The following is a 5,930-nucleotide window of genomic DNA, read 5'->3' as shown; positions in this document are numbered from 1 at the left end:
GTCCCCAGCATGTCCCAAACATGGCCCCGCCCGGCCCCAACGTGTCCCCAACGTGTCCCCACCCGGCCCCCAACGTGTCCCCAATGTGTCCCCAACGTGTCCCTGCCCGGCCCCCAACGTGTCCCCAAACGTGTCCCCAGCATGTCCCAAACATGGTCCTGCCCGGCCCCCAACGTGTCCCCAATGTGTCCCCAACGTGTCCCTGCCCGGCCCCCAACGTGTCCCCAAACGTGTCCCCAGCATGTCCCANCGTGTCCCCAGCATGTCCCAAACATGGCCCCGCCCGGCCCCCAACGTGTCCCCAACGTGTACCCATGTGTCCCCGGCCGGCCCCCAACGTGTCCCCAACATGTCCCCTGCGTGTACCCGTGTGTCCCCGGCCGGCCTCTAATGTGTCCCCAACGTGTCCCCAACGTGTACCCGTGTGTCCCTGGCCGGCCCCCAACATGTCCCCAACGTGTCCCCTGCATGTACCCGTGTGTCCCCGGCCGGTCCCCAGCATGTCCCTAATGTGTCCCCAAGGTGTCCCCTGTGTGTACCTCGTGTGTCCCCGGCCGGTCCCCAACRTGTCCCCCGTGTGTCCCCTGTGTGTCCTCTGCGTGTACCCATGTGTCCCCGGCTGGTCCCCAGTGTGTACCCCCTGTGTCCCCAGCCGGCCCCTAATGTGTCCCCAAGGTGTCCCCAGCGTGTACCCCATGTCTCCTCTGCTTGTCCCCAATGTGTCTCCCACATGTCCCCTGCGTGTCCCCAACACGTCCCCATGGAGAAGGCGGGCACCGTCTGGCTCCCAGTAAAAGCAGTCACTGACCGTTGGTGAGCGGCTGTTTGAGCGGCAGGAGAGGCTCCGTGGCCGTGGCCGTGGGAGGCCGCGGTGGCGGCAGGCGGCCCGGCGTGCCAGGGTGCCCGTGCAGGGCGGCGTTGCTCTGCGGGACCCCGCCGCGGCAGCGCGGAGGTGCCGGGAAGCCGCCGCAGGTCCCCTGCACTCTGGGGTGCAGTGGCACCCTGTGGGGCATGGCAGCGCCCTGTGGGGCTTGGCAGCGCTCTGTGGGTCACGGCAGCGCTCTGTGGGTCACGGCAGAGCTCTCTAGGGCACAGCAACGCCCTGTGGGGCACGGCAGCACTTTGTGGGGTGCAGCAATGCCCTGTGGGGTGCTCGCAGCAGTCCTTGCTGCGGGGGTGGGTCTCAGCAAGACAGGAGGCCCTCGCTGGCAGCCTGCGCCCGGGGGCTCCCAAGTGTGCCCCGTTCTGCAGGGGACGTCGCTCTGCAGGGGCAGAACATGACGCAGCAGCTGTGGGTCGCGCGGCTGTGGGACGCGGTGCCAGCACAGACACTGCTCCCTGGCAGTGCTCGTTACCGAGCCACTTTGCAGGAACGTCCGTGGCCATCGCCACTGGAGAGCTCAAGGGCACCACAGAAGCTCATCCGTGAACATGAAGCCTCTGCTACASCCGCTTTTCTAGCTGTGGCCTAGAGAGGAGGAGATCTGTCTCGACCTCTCTGCCTCCTGTTTTGCAATATTGAGTCATCCCTCGGAGACCTGCCGCGCTCTCGGGAGTGCTCGTTGCTTCCTGGGCTTGCTTTGTGCTTTGAGTCTCGTGTGCTGTTCGGTTGGAGTATGTGGAACTGATTTGGTACCTCAGGATTCAAATGCAGGCGAAGAGCTTCCTAGACAAGGATATAAGCAGGTTGGTTGGTTGGTTGGTTGGTTTGGGGAGCTATAGTAGGATAGAACCACTTGCTGTTATTAACTCACGTGACTGAAAGTTTCACTAGCAATGATAACACCAGTTAAACCAGTCCTGAGGGAGTCCAGCTTGCAAGAGTTGTGCTGGAGGCTGGTGCTGGCCAGCGCTCTGGAAGAAGGAAGTGGAAATGCATTTTTTTTTTCCTGGAATATGGACAAGCGCACAGATCTGAGAAACTCCAGAGCAGTACCCCTGCAGTGCCCATGCRTGAGGGTTCTGTACACTGCTCACTCTATCATGCCACTGTGCCTTAGCGTGCACGCAGCAGACRGGCACGGGTTAGAATAGCCTAAGCACAGGGAGTGCAGGTGAAAATCAAGGCTTTTACCTTGCTCGTGCCCCTTCCCTGCCTAGCGTTTTGTGTCTGTCAAGCCTTTGGTTTATTGGTGTCTGTGTTTTTCAGGCTGCCCGGGTTGTGCAGGAGGCGCTGGGGACCCCGGCAGGCGCGGAGTGGGCGACGGGCAGGGGCMGCGGGCGCCGCTTCCCGCCCGCRGAACCGGCCGACGTGGGGCAGCCRCGGGGCCGCAGCTGCAGGCAGAGGGACCATCACGTGGTCACGGCAAATAACACGGCTGCGCTTTTCCYCCCGCCTAGTCCAGCTCCTGCTCCTTTCAACCGAGGAGATAACACCAGCTGCTTTGTGTATCCACGTGCCCCACGGCCCCCGTGGACGCCTCTAGGACAAAGAGATCCTGGTTATCCTCRGTTGGAGCTTCCCACGGCCATTTCCTCGGAGCTTCCCACAGCCCTTTCCCCTTGCTCCCTGTGCCTGTGGGGCAGCGCTCCCGGGCAGTTCAGCCCCACACGAAGGGCGCCCTCCCTCCCTCCCTCCACGAGGTGAGGGATGCGGCGCTCAGTGAGAGGCCGGCGTGCGGGAGGCGGCTCGGCGCGGCTGCAGCTCCTGCTGCACAGCAGCCGCTGCTCCCACAGTATTTGGCCTGTGTCAAGGCAGAACGTGTCTGCCCCGCTGCGAGAGCCACAGCGCCCATCTGTGCTGCGACAGTGAAGACAGGTTCACAGAAATCACGGTTCAAAACCTCTCCCCTTCCTAATCTTCTTACAGGCTCTGTCAGCAGGACGGACGGACTCCTCAGTCTCTGCCTTCGACACATCGTCCTTATGACCAGCTTTTATCTCCCCGGCCGTGGCCAGTGCCGATTTGTTGCCCCCCAAGAAGACATCGTTTCCCAGTGCAAAGCCTGGCCAGCTGTTGAACCCTTGAGCTTTTCCTTTTGCAACAGCACCGAAGAACAAAACCCCTAATCTGCTTGGATTTTTAATGAACACCAGACCAAAGCGTGGATTAAATACAGACATGTATGCAAATGCATTCGCTCCTCACATCGAAATTCTATTGGTTTCACTTTAAGTGAAAGGGTACCTACAGATTGTGTCTGAATTTATGTAAATATATGAAAAACTAATGCAAATATRTGGCCTTCTGCTCTCCTGCAACTGTTCGGCAAACAGTTGGGAAGAGTTTGGGAACCATGTATGAGTTGCCTCAAAACAAAATTCTTGAAATATCCAGTATGGTTTTGCTGTTGCTCAGCAAATGTCTCAGGCTCCAGCATAACCTACAAACTGCCCTCCCCCACTAAGCAGGATAGGGCAACGAAACTAGCAAGCTATTAAAAAGAAATGTGCCAATATTTGCTTTTAGGTGCATGCACACAGCCCAGGACACACACCCTGCACAGGGCAGAAGTAGGAAAATACAAGCCGTACGTATGAACCCTCATGCACACACACAAGCACATGTCCTCACACACACACACACCTCATGCAGGTGCAAACTTAAAACACACATCAGCAGAAAACCACCACACTTCCCATACTCACAAAAATACATGCAAAAAACAGAAAGAAAATATCATAGTCCACACACTCACMTGTATACATGTACATACATATCTTGTATGTATACACATGCACACAACTGCATAAACGTACAAGTTGCAGCATAAAAATTGTAACATATTGTACAAATAAAATGAGATTCATCCCGCTCTGCCTGCTGCATACAGGCACGCACACTGCCCGTGTACCCATCCACAGCTGTAACTTCTGTATGTCCTTCCTTTCGTTTAAGGGCATTCGACTTCTAAAAGGACAGGGACAATTCTGCTGAGTCTGCAACGCAACTTGGAGTAGATGATACGACATACTGCTCCTATGCACATACTCCATGAGTACAGCTGCATTTGCAACAAAAGCGAAAAATACAGATGGCAGAAGGGAGTTGATGCAGTTGCAAGTGCCAGGTGCAACTACCCCAAAGTGACAGAGGAGCAGGAGAAACGGGGGAGTTAGGTTRGATGGCTATGGGAATTCCCTCATGATCCATGCAAAGTATCACAGACTGGTTAAGGTTGRAAGGGACCSCTAGCGATCATCCAGTCCGAYCCTCCTGCTCCAGCAGGGACACCCAGAGCACAGGGCGGCATCCAGGCGGGTTTGGAAGATCTCCAGAGAAGGAGACTCCACAGCCTCCCTGGGCAGCCTGTGCCAGGGCTCTGTCACCCTCACAGGAAAGTTCTTCCTCACTTGCAGATGGAACTGACKGTGTTTCARCTTCTACCCATTGCCCCTTGTCCTGTCACTGGCCACCACTGAGAAGAGTTTGGCCATTTCCTCCCTACATTCTCCCCTCAGGTACTTGTACTTATTGATCAGATCCCCTCTCAGYCTTCTCTTCTCCMGGCTAAACACGCCCAGCTCGCTCTGCCTTTCCTCATAGGGCAGATGCTCCAGTCCCTCCATCATGTTTGTCACTCTCCGCTGGATCCTCTCTGGAAGCTCCATGTCCCTCTTGTCCTGGGGAGCCACTAGAAGGCAGCAGCACTTCAGCTGGGGCTGATGGGCAGCACAGCGGGCTGAGCAGGGGGGCAAGCTGGGAGGCATGGAGAAGAGCTTCAYGAGGGGCGTAAGGCAAATCACACCCGATACAGACACACCGGGAAATAATGGCTGGCTGGATGGAAAACACAAGTGGGATGTGAAACCAATTTGTATGTAAGATGAAGAACGCTGATAAGAACATAGACATGAGGGAAGATTAAGAAGGGTCACGTTAGGTGGCAACAGCAAACAAAATAAGGTGCAGCACACGGATGGGAGACGTTAGGGATGGACATTGAAAGTACAGGAGCGTATTCAGGAGGAAGTCACAGGTAGCCCATCAGCCTGCAGAGCGAATCCCGCGGTCCCAGCTTCACTTGTAGGAAATAAAGCTTCTCTAACACCAACAGGGGCTTGTGTGTTGGCATCTGTGGGGGTACTGCATCGGCAACGTGCTTCAGGCACAGGCAGCCCTTGCCGTCTCCTCTCCAGGACGTGGTGCCAGGGCCTACTGTGCATTCGCAGGAAAACGCCTCTGCCAGAGCACGTGTGTTGGTGCGGGCTGGCATTCTGAGCGGYGGAACACTCGAAGAGAGGTGAGAGCCTGCTCGGCTGAAGAGCAGAGCCACGAGGAGAGAGGGGCACTTGAGCCAAACCAGGGCTCGACACTGCTCGCAGCCAAGCCTGAAACGTTGGTTAGAGGGGCTAACAGGAGGGAAACAAAAAAATGTGTTGTAACCACGTGCCTCCCGGGCACTCGTGCAGGTGCCGGGCAGCGGTGCCGTTCCCCAGGGGCAGGCTGGGCCCGCGCCGGCGAGGAGCGCTGGCGGCGACGACATCGCGGTGCTGAAGGCGAGCGGCCTCAACTGCAGAGACAGGAGAGGACCAGGCGGGATCGTCCCGCTTCCCTGGCACTCCCCATCACGTACCCAATAATCTACCCAATCTATTTCTCACTTCAGGAGAGCAATGAGAATTGAACATTCACATTTGATGTTCCAACTGAAACAGAGCATCGGCTCTAACTCCAGACCCGGGGCTGAGAGTGACTGAGTTTGTACCAGCCGCTTTCCCAAGCGGCTGGATTACTAATCCTGCCTGGTGTCCATGAGTCCGTGCACGTAGTCCGTAGCCGCTCACACGTCTTCCGTGCGCTCGCTTACCCCGTGCTGACACCGGCAAACGCCAGCACGCTCCTCCGTGCACGCGTACGCCGCGGCAGCGACTCGCTCCAAGGCCGATCTCGCACGGGAGAAGGGAAGGACCCGGGCTGGCGCAGCGGGCACGGACGGGGCCGGGGGCCGCTTGCTCACGGGGCGCGCGGCGCCCATGGCGCACCCGCC

This window comes from Nothoprocta perdicaria, unplaced genomic scaffold (assembly GCF_003342845.1).
Source record: "Nothoprocta perdicaria isolate Ctin4 unplaced genomic scaffold, notPer1 scaffold_120, whole genome shotgun sequence".
Lineage (NCBI taxonomy): Eukaryota > Metazoa > Chordata > Aves > Tinamiformes > Tinamidae > Nothoprocta > Nothoprocta perdicaria.
The sequence above is the reverse complement of the archived record's forward strand: the minus strand, read 5'-3'. Positions refer to the sequence as shown.